The sequence below is a fragment of the Sphaeramia orbicularis genome, chromosome 8 (assembly GCF_902148855.1).
Source record: "Sphaeramia orbicularis chromosome 8, fSphaOr1.1, whole genome shotgun sequence".
Classification (NCBI taxonomy): Eukaryota; Metazoa; Chordata; class Actinopteri; order Kurtiformes; family Apogonidae; genus Sphaeramia; species Sphaeramia orbicularis.
The window spans coordinates 9,653,807-9,672,933 of record NC_043964.1 but is presented as its reverse complement, the minus strand read 5'-3'; the positions used below and the strand labels follow the sequence as shown (position 1 = coordinate 9,672,933).

Here is a 19,127-nt window from a genome sequence, read left to right as displayed (position 1 = left end):
GGAGATCAAATTGGGCTGAAAGTCGCCCCTGAAAGAAAATGAGTTTGAGAGCCCTGTCCTACATAATCCTACACTGTGTGACACTATGTACATGTACCTGTATGAGTCCCACGGTCATAAAAACTGAGCTTTGTGCAGACCTGTTCAGTCCAGTACACCAGACTTCCGGGCTTTTATCTCCATCCTTCATTCATCAGACTCCTGTTTGTTCCCCTTAGTTGTTGATGTTAATAAATCTGTTTTTTTCCCTTCAACGTGTGCATTTGAGTTCTGTCCATATACATCATTAGACAGTAGACTGTGGTCAGCGACAGGAGAAGCAGCGCGAGTGAAGCGTCAGATTCAGAGGGACACATATCGGATGCGGAGACAGCGATAATGGATCGGATACTGGACGGGCGTAATGGATGATTGACAGGACGCTCAGCCAGGTTCGGCCAATTATTTCATTCGGACCGACTAAAATGATTGGTCAGACTTTTATCAGAAATATATGAGAATTAAACATTTTGAGTTTCAATACCTGGTGGATTTCTTTTACATTTTAGTTTGACACGTGCTTATTAGGAGCATTTTAAGATGACAAAAGAAAAGTGTAAAAATGCCACATCATACGGTATAGCTTTAATAATGGAAACGAAACTGATCCTTCTGATCTAGAAAAATACAACTGTCTCTACCTTGAAGAGGTGGCTTGAGGAGTTAACCAACGCACTTCAACTAGAATAAATAAGATATGCATTAAAAGATAAGCTTTCACTGTTTAATAAGACCTGGGTTACACTATAAGCCCGGATGTCACATATAATTAAAAAAAAATAACTAGAAAAGCACTCGGAGAGCGCAGACCTCCGCCAAGGCTGATCAGTGCCCCCCCCACCCCCACCCCGTGGGCCCCCCCACGCCAAGGAGGTTATGTTTTTGCCAGGGTTTGTTTGTTTGTTTGTTTGTTTGTCTGTCCGTTAGTGTGCAACATAACTCAAAAAGTTATGGACAGATTTTGATGAAATTTTCTGGTCTGCGCCCCCCCTGTGGGCCCCCCCACCCCCGATCACCACCAAAATTTAATCAATTCTTCCTTATCCCATTTCCAACAAACCCTGAAAATTTCATCCAAATCTGTCCATAACTTTTTGAGTTATGTTGCACACTAACGGACAGACAAACAGACAGACAAACAAACAAACAAACAAACAAACAAACAAACAAACAAACAAACAAACAAACAAACAAACAAACAAACAAACCCTGGCAAAAACATAACCTCCTTGGCGGAGGTAATTAGAATGCACTTAAGAATATAACTTTGTGGAGACAGTGTGGGCACGCAATTGCTAATCACTGTCACATTTTCTGGACTTGTATAAAATTGAAATCTTTCTGGGAAAGGCTTTTTGAAATAATTGAGGGTATTATGACCTTCACAGTTCCTAAGGACCCTAAATTCCTTTTGCTGGGACTGCTACCTGGAAATGTATTAGAGAAAGAAGACAAATACCTCTTTAAAATTCTTATAATCGCTTCCAAAAAGGCCATTACAAGGAACTGGCTCAAAACGGGCGCACCTCGTGAGGATGAGTGGCTAGCTATAATAGAGGAAATCTACTCCATGGAAAGACTGACTTAACGACTGCGACTCAAGGAACACATCTTCATGAAGCGCTGGAGAAAATGGCTGGACTATAAACAAAACTAGAAGCACTCGGAGAGCGCAGACCTCCGCCAAGGCTGATCAGTGGCCCCCCCCCCCGTGGGCCCCCCCACCCCCGATCACCACCAAAATTTATTCATTTCTTCCTTATCCCATTTCCAACAAACCCTGAAAATTTCATCCAAATCTGTCCATAACTTTTTGAGTTATGTTGCACACTAACGGACAGACAAACAAACAAACAAACAAACCCTGGCAAAAACATAACCTCCTTGGCGGAGGTAACAATGCTCAATTACTGCTGTCGGTGATTTACATATTTTTGTGTTCAACCAGTGACCCCGGGTTTGTGTGTTTTGTGTGTTGTATTGTCTGTTTGTTGAAAAAAACAAATAAAAACAAAGTATATATCTACTTTATCGTTGTTTAAAAAGCATCTGAAAAGGACTTTAATTCATGATAAAATGTAAGACTGTATATTACTTGATTTGTATTTGATGATTTGTAATGTGAGTGAATGAATGAATGAATGTTTATTTCAGTTAAATACAAAATACAAAACACATACATATTAAAAAAAAAAAAAAAACAACAAACAAAACACCTACATATTAAAAAAAAAACAAACAAACATAAAATTAACACATTTTGTAAGTGAAAAAGGAAGAAGCTGAACCTGGAGGCTTATTTCTGCTTCTCCTATTCACATCCTTAGTCCATGTCCACACCTTAAGTTGCAGCAGATAAATACTTAAACTTAAATTATACTACATTCAGTGTAATAAGTTATTTTGTAATCATATTACTTTCATAACCCTTCATAATTTGACCAATTAAATTCTTTTTGAAACTCAACAGTGAGCTACACAGTTTCACTTCATCCTTCAATTCGTTCCATAGCTTGACACCAATAACTGAAACACTGTGATATTTAACGTTTGTTCTTACTTGACATTTTTCAAACACAAACATCCCTCTTAAATTATAATGTCCTTCTCTTAACTTAAACATTTTCTGAATACAAAAAGGAAGGTGTTTACTTTTAACGCGAAACATAAATTCTATTGTTTTTAAATATACAATGTCAAGAAATTTTAGTAAACCAGATTCTACAAAAAGTAGATTACTTGATTGGAGATAACCAGCTTTGTTTATGACTCTAATAGCTTTTTTTTGGAGTTTAATTATTGGGTCTAAATTAGTTTTATACACATTGCCCCATATTTCCACACAGTACGACACATATGGCATTACAAGTGAACAATACAACATATGCAAACATTTTTTGCTTAACAAGTTTCGAGTTTTATAAAGAATCGCAACAGCTTTGGACATTTTGCTTTTGATATATTCTATTTGTGGTTTCCATTTTTATTGTTTTTACTTCAGTTTATTATTTCAGTTATATTGTATTTTTAAATTCTTTTGTTGTGTATTCATTTTGGGGGAAGTATTCATATAAGCCTTCTTTTTTGGCTTCTAACCTCTCCTGCACAATTTTGTTACTTGTTTGAATGTTGTTAGGAAATTTTGACAGGTTTGATGTAAGGTCAGCGTACAAATGGAGCGGAATGTCAGGACGTGAACTCATGCACGGAAAGCGATTGTTACCAAAAGTTGTTTTTAGTCGTAAAAAACACAAACCTGCAAGACCTACCTACCTCTAAACACGGGTTCCCTTTCCATTTCTCTATTTCTTTGCCTCTTTTGCCATTTTATTCACAACACAAGAATACACTCACCAGGCCCCAGGAACATCTACAAAATGTCCTTTAAAACAATGTGACTAACATGAACAAACTGAAAAAAATAAGTGCAGTTTTGATAATATTATGCTTCAGTTTATTATTTACACACGTACATTAGAACTGACAGATCACAGATCTACAAATACATTAAACATTTAGTAATAGACAAAATATTGCTAAAACTGCACTTCTCTTAATACAATTTCAAGTTCATATTTGTTCAGGTTATACACACTTTTTGCAAAATAAAACTGTGGTTTGGTGTAAATACATGAAATAATTTACATTTACAAGGTGAAAAATATGGAGCTGTGAGTATTTATTGGATATTATTGTAGCATTTTACTGATTTGACCCACTTGAAATTGAATTAGTCTGTATGTGGCCCCTGAACTAAAATAATTAATATTTTAGCGTAATCCCAAGGGCCAGACTGGACCCTTTGGTGGGCCGGATTTGGCCCCCGGGCCGCATGTTTGACACCCCTGCTATAAATAATAACTCCAAATGTTCTTAGTTTAATGTGAAAAACATAATATTACATTACGCCTATAAATAATGAACTCCAAATTTTTCTCTTAGTTTTAGTATAAAATCTTACATTAAAATGATGAAAATATTAACATTTACAAACTATCCTTTAACAATGAAATGTGAAAAACCTAAAATTTTGAAAGTGAAATTTTAATATTCTTCTTCCCGTTATTAAACATTTTGTGCCTTTGTAGATCCAATCCATAATATGCATGTATAAATGATAAGTTGAGGTGTAATATTGTTAAAATTGCACTTATTTTTCTCAAGAAATTTCAGTTTTTTTCAGGTTATTCACATCATTTTGTTTGGATAGTTTGTAAATCTATTAGTCTGCATTATATGTGGCCCCTGAACTAAAATAATTAATATTTTAGCGTAATCCCAAGGGCCAGACTGGACCCTTTGGTGGGCCGGATTTGGCCCCCGGACCGCATGTTTGACACCCCTGCTATAAATAATAACTCCAAATGTTCTTAGTTTAATGTAAAAAACATATTACATTACGCCTATAAATAATGAACTCCAAATTTTTCTCTTAGTTTTAGTATAAAATCTTACATTAAAATGATGAAAATATTAACATTTACAAACTATCCTTTAACAATGAAATGTGAAAAACCTAAAATTTTGAAAGTGAAATTTTAATATTCTTCTTCCCGTTATTAAACATTTTGTGCCTTTGTAGATCCAATCCATAATATGCATGTATAAATGATAAGTTGAGGTGTAATATTGTTAAAATTGCACTTATTTTTCTCAAGAAATTTCAGTTTTTTTCAGGTTATTCACATCATTTGTTTGGATAGTTTGTAAATCTATTAGTCTGCATTATATGTGGCCCCTGAACTAAAATAATTAATATTTTAGCGTAATCCCAAGGGCCAGACTGGACCCTTTGGTGGGCCGGATTTGGCCCCCGGGCCGCATGTTTGACACCCCTGCTATAAATAATAACTCCAAATGTTCTTAGTTTAATGTGAAAAACATAATATTACATTACGCCTATAAATAATGAACTCCGAATTTTTCTCTTAGTTTTAGTATAAAAACTTACATTAAAATGATGAAAATATTAACATTTACAAACTATCCTTTAACAATAAAATGTGAAAAACCTGAAATTTTGAAAGTGAAATTTTAACATTATTCTTCCGCTAGGGCTGTGCAATTAATCGAAATTCAATTACGATTTCGATTATTACACGCAACAATTACAAAAATTATGTAATCGAGAAAAAACGATTGTTAATTTTGAGTCGTTTTAATTCACGCGCACGCAAGCTACCATGAGCTGCTCTGCCCCGCCCCCCTCTAAGCTACTGCTGCCAGCTAGCCGGCAGGTCCACCCAAAGAGGAAAGTTGTACCTAGCGGTCTGGAAAAATGGCAGGAGAATCACAGCAGAAGTGCTTGGTAAACAAAAAAGGCAAGTCAAATTCAATTGTATGGAATCACTTTGGATTTGATGAAGAAGACGAAGAGCAAAAACACATCACGTGCAAAAAGTGTTTCGTAGTTGTGTCCGCACCGACCGCTAACACAACAAACCTTTTTAACCATCTAAAGTTGAACCACCGCCACCTTTATCATAATCTTATGAAAAACTAAAACACATAAAAACAACTTCGTCCGCAATGCAATCTTCAGTTTCCGAATCTCTTTACGCTGCAACTCCCGTATTAACCTAACCTAACCCGTATAACCCTAACGTACGTATTCTAGATGGCTGATGTGAACAGAAGGCCTGAACTGAAACCTCACGGCACGCCACTGAATTTACTGTTTCATACTACATTGAACATACTTGAATTTATAATTTGCACTTTACGTGAGCTTTTTTTTTTTTTTTTTTTAATTGCTCCAGTTCTATGGCAAGTCTATAGCAGTTTAATTCCAGTGCACTATTTGTTTACAAAAGGAAACATACTTGAATTTACAGTACACTTATTTGCATTCAAAGATTTTTTTGTTTCGTACAAAAGTGAACATACTTTGTTTTAGTGGTTAAAAGTTTATTTATGTTTAAAGAGTATATTTTACATTGTTTTGCAAGAAAAAAATAAACAACTTTAAGGTTACCAAATCATCGTTTTTAATAATCGTGATTTCAATTATTGCTAAAATAATCGTGTTTATTTTTTTTTTTTCTGTAATCTTCCGCATGTTTCACACCCCTGATTTACAGCATTATACTGTATTTACAAATAACAGCATGAAACTGTACAAAATTTACTGTTTTTTTACAGTAATTTGTTACAGTGTAGCGCTGGGTCTTTACGGGTTAAAAAAAAAAAAAAAAAAAAAAAAATCACACTGAGATCCCCTGGTATCTTTGTCACGAGCCATTTGTTTAAAATTGGGCTTCTTGTCAAAAAACCGATAGCGGTGGGGGTCTGATCCTCCGCTTATCTTGGGGACAAGGAAGAAGGCAGGTGTTGGGAAAACAAAAGCGATATCAAACATGATATGGGATCCCATGTGGCCGAGAACAGGACGATTGGGAATGAGAGTCAGCTTTGGTCCTAATCAATACTGAGCACAAGGCATTGAGATGCAGCTAGAGGCATTCCGCCAGGCCCCCTAGTGGGACCGGTAGGCTTTCTGCCAAGCACCGCCTGAACAGAGCTGCAAACTTAGCCCTGCAGATGGAAAGGCTTCTTCTATTCAGACGCCACCCTGCCCGTGGACAGGAAGTAAAGATATAGACTGAAATAGTATCCCTGCACACCTAGCGTTGCTAACCTGCTGACCTTTAACCCGAACTTCTGTGCATTATACAAAAACATCCCTTCAAAAATCCAAGGTAAGAGTTGGCAGATTCAACTGTACGAACACGCAGCCGGCGAAACTATCACACCGGAACGTCGAATAAAAACAAGCGTATTCACCCCGTTTCCCCTTATGAAACAAAAATATATGGCAATATATTGAAAAATATAATGCATTATATTAAAAAATACATTTCCATATATGGGAAAGTAGTACATATATTTTCCAATATACTGCAATATATGCTTTAATCATATATTGATACATATAAAACGTATATTGCAATGAAGACAAAAACTGCCCTATATTTTTATATATAGTTTTATTGAAACTCAATTTCTTTCCATTGACACAAGTTTACATAAAGCAGATATTTATCAACACTTACATTACTTGGTATGCACAATAACATATTTCATGAAAATATGCATCGTGATATACATGAAAAAAGTGTTAACTGAAAAAAAGAGTCTGTCATTTTGGCTACATAGGATAAAAAAGATGTACATATATATACATGCATATTTTTTGAAGTGTATTACTAAATATATAATTACATATATTTTGTAATACACTAGACAATATATGCATGTATATATCACAGTAGAGATTGAAATCCAGTAGGATTCGTAATCCTAGTAGGACAGATAGGAATTTTAGTTTGTCCTACAAGAAATTAGGATCTGAAGATTAACCCTAACCCCCTAACCCCCCCCCCCAACCCCCCCTAACCCTAACCCTAACCCTAACCCTAGGACAGATAGGAATTTTAGTTTGTCCTAGGACAAACTAAAATTTCAATCTGTCCTAGTAGGATTTGTAATCCTACTAGGGGTACGTTTACACGGCAACACTTCGCAAAGATTTCTCCTTTGCGTTATAAAATTATTCCGCGTTAAGACGAAGCCGCTATGATAACGATCTGCATTAACATGAGTCCGCGAGGACGGCTGAATACGCTGTAGTGGCCATGCCAGACCAGTAGCTGGCGATGTAGAGCTGTAGTGAAACAGTGGCGGTAAAACACGCGCCTGCGCACAAACGATTTCCGGTTTAGACAGCCTTTAAATGAAGAGAAGAAGAAGAAGAAGAGGAGGAGGCGGACAACACTATTTACAAACAACAATGGCGAGTGGTCGTACAAAGACGCAGGACTTCTTTGTCTGGACAGACGAGCTGAGCACAGTTAGCAGCACGTATGTTGTTCTGAAACCGGCCATTGTTGTTGTGGTTGTTTCTTCTTTTTCTGCAACTTTGTGTCATAGAGGCTGGCAAACCAGCTTGGAGGCGCATTACCGCCACCAACTGGCCTGGAGTGGGTTAACTGGCGGTTGTTGGCTGCACGCGCATGCGGGTGACGTCATATTTTACCCCGGAACGGTCCGATTCGCGTTAACACGGAGCTGAAATGCAGAGCGTATCGATAACATTCCACCCTGGACCCTGGTATCAAAAGTTTCCGGATTCAGGCACTCTAGGCACCGTTTCCATGTTAACAGAAGGCTAATCTGCGATGAAATCTTCCCGGAGTCGACTGAATCCTACGCCGTGTAAATGGCCCCTAGGACAGATAGGAATTTTAGTTTGTCCTAGGACAAACTAAAATTCCTATCTGTCCTAGTAGGATTACGAATCCTACTGGATTTCAATCTCTACTGTGAATATATATGCATACATACATTATGAAGTGTATTACTAAATATATAATGACATATATTTACATATATAAGTAAATATATTGTCATATATGTTTCAATATATGGAAAGCGGCAATTCCTTATGTATTTTTCAATATATTGTAATATACAAAATATATTGACAATATATTATTCTGTATATTTTAAATATAAATATATATTATACAGTAATATATTTTTCAGTCAGTAATATATTGACAGTCAATATATAGAGAAATATATTTTCTTTGCGTAAGGGTCCTTCAGGTACGGGGCTTTTTGTTGGACATGTGAGCGCCGGTAACTGAATATGACAGGAATAATTCTGTTGCTACCCACGTCATTGCATTCTACGTACACGCCTCCGGGGATAGGACGAGAAATTTTGACAGGTTTGATGTAAGGTCAGCGAACAAATGGAGAGGAATGTCAGGACGTGAACTCATGCACGGAAAGCAATTGTTACCAAAAGTTGTTTTTAGTCGCAAAAACACGAACCTGCAAGGCCTACCTACCTCTAAACACGGGTTCCCTTTCCATTTCTCTATTTCTTTGCCTCTTTTGCCATTTTATTCACAACACAAGAATACACTCACCAGGCCCCAGGAGAGGCGAAGCTGAATGAGAGCAGAGATTCAGTGCTCACATTATGCTGTAAAAAGCATTGTTTCTCACCACCAGTTATTCTTGAGTTGCCTTTGTGTTGTTTAAATGTTTACATGGAACAGCTTGGGGGCTTGAAGACAGATGTATAGTCCAAGAATACTGCCTCACTACAATGCTTCTTTTCCCTAGATGAAAGTAATGACACCATTTTGAGTGTTTTTTTTTTCAAATGGCTCCTTAGAATGATGCTTTGATAATGCGTATACACAACATCTTTGGTCCCTTGTCAAAAAGATATTACACAAATTAAATGAGTACCGCCACTTTTTTTTCATCCTCCTCCCGATCCAAGGTTATTTCCTCTTTCAATTTTGGTCCCCAGCTCAGGGGCTAGTCTTCTAGACATCGCCTTTTTTTTTTTTTTTTTTTTTTTGTTCTCTGTAGTTGAAGAGGTGCCTTCCAGTCCTGTGTCAGATTGATTAGACTTTTAGCCAGGAGAATTAATATATGAAGAATTTGTCGGTTTCCCCCTGCAGCGTTTCTCCCCTCAGTCTCATCAGTAAACAAGAAGACACGGAAACAAAACCACTCTCAGCTACGCCATTAAAATTAGCCCCAAAAGAAGGACCAAATGCTGCTACTGTTGAAAAATCTCATTTGAATACTATACTTTTGCAAAATGTTATTTCTTTTTTTTTTTTTTTTGAACACCAAAGAAGAAATACTGGCCGTGGTTAATGAAAGTCTGTCTGCAGGACATGATTTTTCATGTTGCAACACACCTTGTACTCTTAGGAGCAAACAATCCAATTCTTGAGTTACTCCATGATGCTTTGGCCACACTGTAAAAAAAAAAAAAAAAAAACCCGCAAAAGAACAATATTATCCCGGCAGCAGGGGTGCCGAAAAAATACTGTTAAATAATGGAAAATAACCATCTCATAAAAATACGGTAATTTTCCATAATTAAAATACAGTTTTTTGCCCTAACTTTACATGAGATTTTGCATGTTTTTTTTTTTTACTTTTTAATGTTTAATAAAGAATATTTACATGTATTAAAACAATCAAATTACCTATAAATATACATACATATATATAAATAATTTTCAATGAGACTCAGTTGTACAATCCACTGATAAAAACTGTATTTGGACAGTTTATCAGTGGTTATACATGTTATACATTCACAAAAATACATTTATTCAACATTTTTGTTGTGAAACCTCCCGTAATTACACAAGATATTTGTCAATTAACAAACAAGTCTTGTTAAACTTACAGAACAAATACTTCTTTACAGTTAATTGTCAGTAATTTTATCTTGTTTTATTACTTTTTTACAGTATTAAACTTTAAATTAACAGTTTAATCTCATAAATAGAAAATACATATTTGTGAAACTATGATGCATTTGCAAATGTATTTTAACTGTATTTTTCTGTGGAAAAAAACAACAAATCTTTTAAAAAATGGAAATTTTATGGTTATTCACAGTTACAGTTTTTTCATGGTATTTTACATTTGACATAAAATCACAGTCTATTTTTGTAATTTCATTGATATTTTCCTGTACCTTAAAAATACAGGAAAAATCTGTAAAATAAACGGTAAAATTCTGTTAAATTACAGATTTTTTTTTTTTTTACAGTGCAATGTTATTTCCAACCAAAACTCGTATTCTCGTTATAAGCGTTTAGCACTTGCACATCACAAGCTAACTCCTGCATGGTAAGTAATCATTTGAAACAAAACCACTCTCAGCTACGCGATTAAAATTAGCCCCAAAAGAAGGACCAAATGCTGCTACTGTTGAAAAATCTCATTTGAATACTATACTTTCACAAAATGTTTTTTTTTTGTTTTTTTACAACTATGGAACAGTCTGGACATCCAACACAAGCAATGCCAAAATATCCACCGATTTAAACTATTATACAAAAATATGATCTGTTCCCAGTATAAAGATGGAGGGTCTTAAAACTGATGTTACATCAAATTCTGTCCTAAATGTTAAAGTGTGCTTGTGTTCCTCATCTAGTTGGTCTGTGTTGTCCATTACCATCTGCTATTGTTCTAACTGTTGCTGGTATGTGCTGCCCTTTACCATTAGTGGTATTGTATTTTTTTTTTTTTTCTTACCATTGTTGGTACGTAGTTATTGCTGTTCTTTACCACTTACGGTCTTGCAGTTTTTGGTTTTTACCATTGTTGGTATGTAATTATTATCATGTAAGTTGATGGTTAACTGTTACCTGTCGTGACACCCCCAGGAATCTACTTTGTTTCTTTTTTTTTTTTTTTTTTTTTACATACATTTGGCTTATGCAATGTAAATGCTGTCAGATGAGTTCTTTGTAATTTGGTTTAGGCCTATTTTGTTCATTGTTCTGGCTTGAAGTCAAAGGACAGGAGTGAATATTTAAAATGTTATTATGTTCAGTTATTTGATGATGAGAATGGGGGTGGGATTAAATAAGTTTTTCTTCTCCCCACTCCTTTTCGAGTATAGATTTTTTTTTTTTTTTTTTTTTTTTTTGAATTTTGAATTTGCATGTATTCTGTAAATGCTCGAAATAAACAAACAGCTGAAATAAATGACACAACAAAGAAGAAATACTGGCCATGGTTAATGAAAGTCTGTCTGCAGGACATGATTTTTCATGTTACAACACACCTTGTACTCTTAGGAGCAAACAATCCAATACTTGAGTTCCTCTGTGACGCTTCGGCCAATGTTATTTCCAACCAAAACTCGTTTTCTAGTAATAAGCACTTAGCACTTGCACATCACAAGCAAACTCCTGCATGGTAAGTAATCATTTGAGCTTGCCACACTAATATGGCAGTATGACAGGCACATGGTGGGAGAGTCTGCCCCATGCAAATAGCCATTACCATATTCCTGTGGGCTAATGGCAATTACTGGGCAAGGGGTGAATGCCAAAACCCTGTGGTATGCGTTAATTTGATTACATTTCCATTATGAACTATAAACACAGTTTTGCTGCTCGACTGAACCAATTAAAGGCCTCCTGAAGCTAAAAAACACTGACAGTGCAGCGAGCCCTATTGTTCTTCGACAATAAATTAGATCACAATCATTCATCACCCCGAAACGGATTTGAAACAATTCTTTTCCCAAGACATGACCATTAAAAATATTCCAAACGATTAAAAAAAAAAAAAAAAAAAAACATGTTTTATTCATCGATTTCAAATATGCAGTCAGAGAACAGATTTCCCCTCTTTTTTCAATTTAGCTTTGATATGTTCCATTTTGGTGAATAAAGTATCCTGTGGCAACATGAATAAACATGTGTAGACAGCATTTGGCAGTCAAAGTGAGAGAAGCCAAGCAGCCAGACATGGGAGGCAGGCGCTGAAGACACACGACGAGTCTGATTTGGAAGTCAGGCTGCCATCATGTTTCACCTGAGGCTGTGCAAGCCACTAGCTGGTCTTTCTGGGCATGAGTCACATTGTGAAGAAAACAAGCATTTAGTCCAAATTTCAGCAGACATCTGTTAGCTCTCTGGAGCAGTAAACATGTTTAATTAACTACATTTCGCCAAACAGGGAGATACATATGTCATAAATATGCACCGAGTGTAATTATGGCACAGGAGTAGAGAAGTTCCTCCTATTTTCGCTTCACTGTGCCCTAAATGCAGCACATCATTCAATCAAAATGCAAAGCGAAATGAGTAATTTCGGATCGGATAAATATACGGCATCCGTTTAACTACTTAACTATGTTACATTTTGAAGTTCTTCACATGCAAAAACAGATCGAGCTTTCTATTATTTGTGATGGAGTGTGTGCAGATGATCAGCTTTGTAATCAGCTCGTGTTGGAACTAGAAGATGCCTTTGATTCTATTAAAACTGTATTATATTTCACTTGATGGAGTTGTGTAATCTTGTACACATTGATTTTTCTATTTTTCTGTGAATGTGTTTGCAGTGGTGTGTGTTAGTGTGTCAGTGATGTAGATGAATTATGATCCGGTGCCCGCATTAGACCAGGGAGTTTTAATCACACAAGGATTCAGAGTGTTTTAAAACAAATGCCTTTTTGTAAGCACGGTGGATTATCATAAGATTTAAAGATTTGGAAATGGCTGACAGCTGTCAAGCCGCATAATAACGTACGTCCAGAAAATTATAGCAGCTGCCGTTTGGCAGAATGTCAATGTTGCTATCTAGATTAAAGCTCAATAGACAGGAACATAAGCACAAGCGATGGCACACAACTTTAACACATGTACACAGGACGCACATAGAACAGTCGCAACTGCACACGAGGGTGGATCGATGCATCTTTTATATAATAACCATCAACTTTAACCCTTTCATGCATGAATTATGAGAACCTTAATCAAGATTTATTTCCTGAGTGTTTTTTATTCCCTTTTAGGCGTGAAAAAAACAATGTGACTGAAAATTGTCTTATGAATTTATTTTTCATTGAGTTCCAAAATATTAGCTTGACACCATATGTTTAATTTTTGAAGCAAAGAAACATGGGTTTACTGATATGTCGTGTGAAAACTATGAAATAAAAACGTTTTTAATGCTGCTAATCTGCTGTTTTCTCACATTTTAACAAACTCTAATACTAGTCATTACTCACTTCATGAAGATAATGTGCAAAAAAAAATTTTTTTTTGTTAAAAAAAATAACAGTTAATTGCAGTTTAGTAACAAAAACAAGGATTTTTTAAATTTTTTTTTTTAGTTTAGTTTAGTTTATTTCGAATATGCAACAAGACAAAGTAATCTTACTTAGTCTTTAGAAAAAAAAAAAAAAACAGGTAGTAAGAGGTCATGGAATTAGAAAACAAAAAAACGAAACTTATACATATACATGACTTCATTTGCACATTCGAAAAGGAGTGGGAGGAAGTCTAACTTATTTAATTCCACCCCTTCAACACTCAAACATGTTAGTGCAGATCAGGTTTATCTAGAACAGCAAAGTTACACTAATGGTATGAATTACAGTGTATGGGATGATGCATAAGTGTCCACTGTGTCGGCTGATATGGAACTAAAACAACAAAATCCATGAATATTCAAGAGAAGAGCTTTGAGTAACTGTCCACTGGAGTGACCAGTATGCATGAAAGGGTTAATATGAACAATCATGAACATTTATATGATCAATAAATTAACCCTATAAAGCCAAATGTGTCATATTTGATACATGAGGTTTGCAGCCCTCTACACTGTAAACCCGGATACGTAGAGTTTACTCCAAAAATATGAGGCAAGGGATTGGACTTAAATGATTTGAGTAATGATCGGCTAATCAGTCGGTTTAAGTAGGTTCAACTTTAATGCTAAAAGTATTGAACTTAAACTATTAAGTAGAAAACACTAAAAGACAAGTTATTTGTACTTTAAATCTGTTGTCAAATCAACCCCACTATCCAACCGTTCAACTCAGCATTTTAGGTTACACTGACTCATTTTCTCAAATGCAGCCAAACTAATTTATCATTAATTAAACAACTTTTTTTAAATTGATCAAACTCAAAATCCTATTCCTGATCTAAATAGTTATGAAATTGTTCAACTTAATATATTAAAACATGAATGGAAGTTAGCTCAGTGTCATTTGCCATATCAGGAAGTGCTTTTAATTTGACAAGACATTAAGATTTGCAATGTACAATATCAGTTGTAGATGAACAGAAAAGCCATAGTTCTTCCTCTGGCTCTGACTCATGGTGCAGCTCTACAAAAATACAAAAACAAACACAAAAAGGCCAATAAACACTGACACACACACATTAAATCCAAATTAACACTAACACCACAACCCCTGCACAGAAAAATAACACATTTTCTACAACATGTTCAATACCCACAATGCAATGCGAAGATAAAAAGATGTGGTCATGACTAAAACTTAGTGATTTAATTCCATTCAGCTTAGCATGAATGGAAGTTAGCTCAAACTTAAACTCAAAAGTTTAAGCTGAATGGAATTAAATCACTAAGTTTTAGTCATGACCAAACCTTTTTATCTTCGCAATGCATTGTGGGTATTGGGCATGTTGTTGAAAATGTGTTATTTTTCTGTGCAGGGGTTCAGCGGGGTTGTGGTGTTAGTGTTAATTTGGATTTAATGTGTGTGTGTGTCAGTGTTTATTGGCCTTTTTGTGTTTGTTTTTGTATTTTTGTAGAGCTGCACCATGAGTCAGAGCCAGAGGAAGAACTATGACTTTACTGTTCATGTAAAACTGTTAATGTACAGTGGAAATCTTGATGTCTTGTCAACTTAAATGCACTTCCTGCTCTGACATGTAACAGTGAACAAACTTCCATTCATGCTACAATATATTAAGTTGTACAATTTCATAGCTACTTAGGTCAGGAATAGGATTTTGAGTGTGAGTAACTTAAAAAAAATTGTTTAATCAATGAGAAATTAATCCAGCTGCATTTGAGAAAATGAGTCAGTGTAACCTAAAATGCTGAGTTGAACGGTTGGATAGTGGGGTTGATTTGACAACAGATTTAAAGTACAAATAACTTGTCTTTTAGTGTTTTCTACTTAATAGTTTAAGTTCAATACTTTTGCATTAAAGTCGAACCTACTTAAACCAATTGATTAGTCGATCATTACTCAAATCATTTAAGTCCAATCACTTGCCTCAAATTTTTGGAGTAAACTCTACTTATCCGGGCTTACAGTGTAGACCAGGGCTGTCAAACTCATTTTAGTTCAGGGGCCAGATTCAGCCAAATTTGATCTGAAGTGCGCCGAACCAGTAAAATAATAACATAATAATATATAAATAATGTCAACTCCAAACTTTTCTCTATGTTTTAGAGTGAAAAAAGTAAATTTACATTATGAAAATGTTTACATCTACAAACTATCCTTTCATAAGATGTGAATAACATGAACAAACTGAAAAAATAAGTGTAATTTTAAAAATATTCTGCCTCAGTTTATCGTTTACACATGTAAACTTACAGATCACAGTGGATCTACAAATGCACAAAACATTTAGTAACATTTCTTCGTTTTGTGTTTTTCTGCGTGAATATGTGTGATGTTTGAAGAACCCACAAGTATTTTAATGCTGTGATTGTTTTTTTTTGTTTTTTTTATATATATATATATATATATATATATATATATGTGAGAAATACTGAAACCGTAAGCACCCATTTATATTTTTTTGTTTATTTGTTTTGGGGTTTTTTTTGTTTCTGTTTTTTTTTTTTTACACTTTTGTATGTATTACGAAAAAAAAATTGCATGGCAGCTAAATGTCCACATAGTGGAGAACTACACATTGCTTCTTAAATGTTTTGATAAACTGCTTTGCTGCTGATGTATACAATAAAAAAAAGTTAAAAAAAAAAAAAGTTAAAAAAAAAACAAAAAAACATTTAATAACAGGCAGAATATTGTTAAAATTGTACTTACTTCTCTTAAGACATTTCAGGTTGTTCATGTTTGTTCAGGTTATTCACATTTTTTTTTGCAAAATTATACTTTGTTTTAGTGTAAATATGTGAAAATATTTACATTTACAAAGAGAAACATTTGGAGTTGTCATTATTTATATGTTATTATGATAGTATTGTACTGGTCCTGCCCACTGGAGATTGAATGGTTCTGAATGTGGAAACTAAACTAAAAGGATTGTAAATATCTTCAGCGTATTTTCTGCATTTCACAAATTCCTCCTAAGGGCCGGACTGGACCCTTTGGCGGGCCAGATTTGGCCCTTGGGCCGCATGTTTGTCACCTGTGGTGTAGACCATTGTCAATCAATCTCCTCCGTGCCGTGTCTCCTGTACAGTACAGAATTCGTTCAGCTCGCCAAATGTACATAAACGTTCGATCGCTAGCAGTGTGACTCTGAAGTGCTGTGTTTGCAAGTTTTCTCCCCGACAAAACCCACAATGTCGACGAAATGTTCTGCACCGACAAAGGCAGAGGAAGATGCTAACCATCGCGCAAAAAGTTGGACTTTCTGGACACGCTGAAGGAAGGTAGAAGTTACGCGGCTGTAGGGCGCCATTACGGAATAGAGTAATTGTAAAAAAAAAAAAATAAAGCTGACTACTTTGCGGATTTTGCCTATTGCAGGTTATTTTTAGAACGTAACCCCTGCGATAAACGAGGGACCGCTGTATCGCAAATTGGAATAAGCTTCAGGGGCTCAGAGGAGGGATGCAGAGATTGTGAAAAGGTGAAGAAAAAGAAAACCTCTCATCTATTTACTTGGTATTTCGATTAGGGGGTTTTAATATCTCTTAAAATGGCCTGCTGTGAACAGCTTGTGGCAGGAGAAAGGTCCCCCCCCCCCCCCCCCCCCCCCGCCCATGCTCTATCAGGAATCCTCTTGTGCCCCTGAGCAGCCGGCAGTACTAAACCCAGCAGGAGCCTCGGTAGAAACCTGCTGAAAAACAAGTACACGCCACCTCCGCTTCCCCAGGGGCTCCCGTGTCGCCTAATTTATGGCATCCTAAGAGGTCCACCGCGCCCTGGGAACGACTAGAGCATCTCTACCTTTATGCACAACCACAGTCAGTCATTTGCAAACATAGATACCCCATGAGGTGGAGATCCTACTTCCGATGAACAGGTCTGTCGAGAGGACCCCCGACAAAGACTCGCGCATAGTTCCCGCACTAACCTAAAGCACCGGCTCTGCGTCGCGGAAGAGGTCCTTCACAAGTGAAAGTGCAGGCAGACAGAGCAGGGAATATCTCACCAATGCAAATGTGCAGCCAGCAACATTGAAAGGGTCTGAATACCAAATGCAAAGGATGAGAAAGAGGTCTGTTTGGGGAGGAAAGGTAAAGCCCTGTGAAGTAGCCGAGAAGCGCTCGACAGATCCTCACACACTCTAAGGCATGTTAGCTTGAGAAAAGGATGGTAATAACAGCTAGAGGAACTGTGCCCTGCATAATAAGAGACGCCCCAGACTCTTTTCAGATAAGGTTAGGAACACTTCAGAGCAACGCGACCTGTTCAAAGACAAACAAGCAATGGGATTATGCAGCTTTTAGCACTTTGGTGCACTGAGTATTGTGATTAGAAGATGGGAAAAAAATAATTTCTCATAGGAAACAACTTCAGAAACAAGATTTTTCACCGCTAAAATCTTAATTTTACCCAGTGTAATTTTGTCATTTCTAGTCCAAATATCTCATCACAGTTAAAATAAGACAAAATCACCTTAAGAGTAACTTGTAAGTCAGATATAAGAACTTATTTTTAGACAATAGATCTTGAAAATCTTATTTCAAGAAATCTTACCAAGATAATTTTCACTTGTTCTGTTGGCAGATTTTTTTTTTTTTTGCTTGAATTAAGCAAAAACATCTTGAATTAAGTGAAAAAATCTTGAATTAAACAAACAAACAAACAAAAAAAATCCTCGAATTAAGCAAAATAATCCTAAATTAAGGAAAAAACTCAGGAATTCTGCAAAAAATAATCTTGAATTGAGCAAAAAATTTTGAATGAAGCAATAAAAACATCTTGAATTAAGTGAAAAAATCTTGAATTAAGCAAAAAAAAAAAAAAAAAAAATCCTTGAATTAAGCAAAAAAATCCTAAATTAAGGCAAAAATTCAGGAATTCCGCAAAACATAATCTTGAATTAAGTAAAAAATCTTGAACGAAGCAAAACAAAAAATTTGAATGAAGCAAAAAAAAAAAATTTGAATGAAGCAAAAAAAAAATGTCTTAAATTAAGCAAAAAATCTTGAATGAAGCAAAAAAAAAAAAAAATGTTGCCTCGAAGCACTCAACAGATCCTCACACACTCTAAGGCATGTTAGCTTGAGAAAAGGATGGTAATAACAGCTAGAGGAACTGTGCCCTGCATAATAAGAGACGCCCCAGACTCTTTTCAGATAAGGTTAGGAACACTTCAGAGCAACGCGACCTGTTCAAAGACAAACAAGCAATGGGATTATGCAGCTTTTAGCACTTTGGTGCACTGAGTATTGTGATTAGAAGATGGGAAAAAAAATAATTTCTCATAGGAAACAACTTCAGAAACAAGATTTTTCACCGCTAAAATCTTAATTTTACCCAGTGTAATTTTGTCATTTCTAGTCCAAATATCTCATCACAGTTAAAATAAGACAAAATCACC

At 35.7% G+C, this 19,127-nt stretch overlaps 1 long non-coding RNA gene across 1 annotated transcript; it reads right to left on the bottom strand.

Moving 5' to 3' along the window:
- Positions 1-3,714: 3,714 nt before the first annotated feature.
- LOC115424591 (uncharacterized) lies at positions 3,715-16,695 on the bottom strand. The gene is made up of 2 exons (XR_003936105.1): positions 16,642-16,695; positions 3,715-3,787 (listed from the first exon to the last, which is right to left on the bottom strand). It is a non-coding gene; the product is annotated as an uncharacterized LOC115424591 (long non-coding RNA).
- Positions 16,696-19,127: the final 2,432 nt, after the last annotated feature.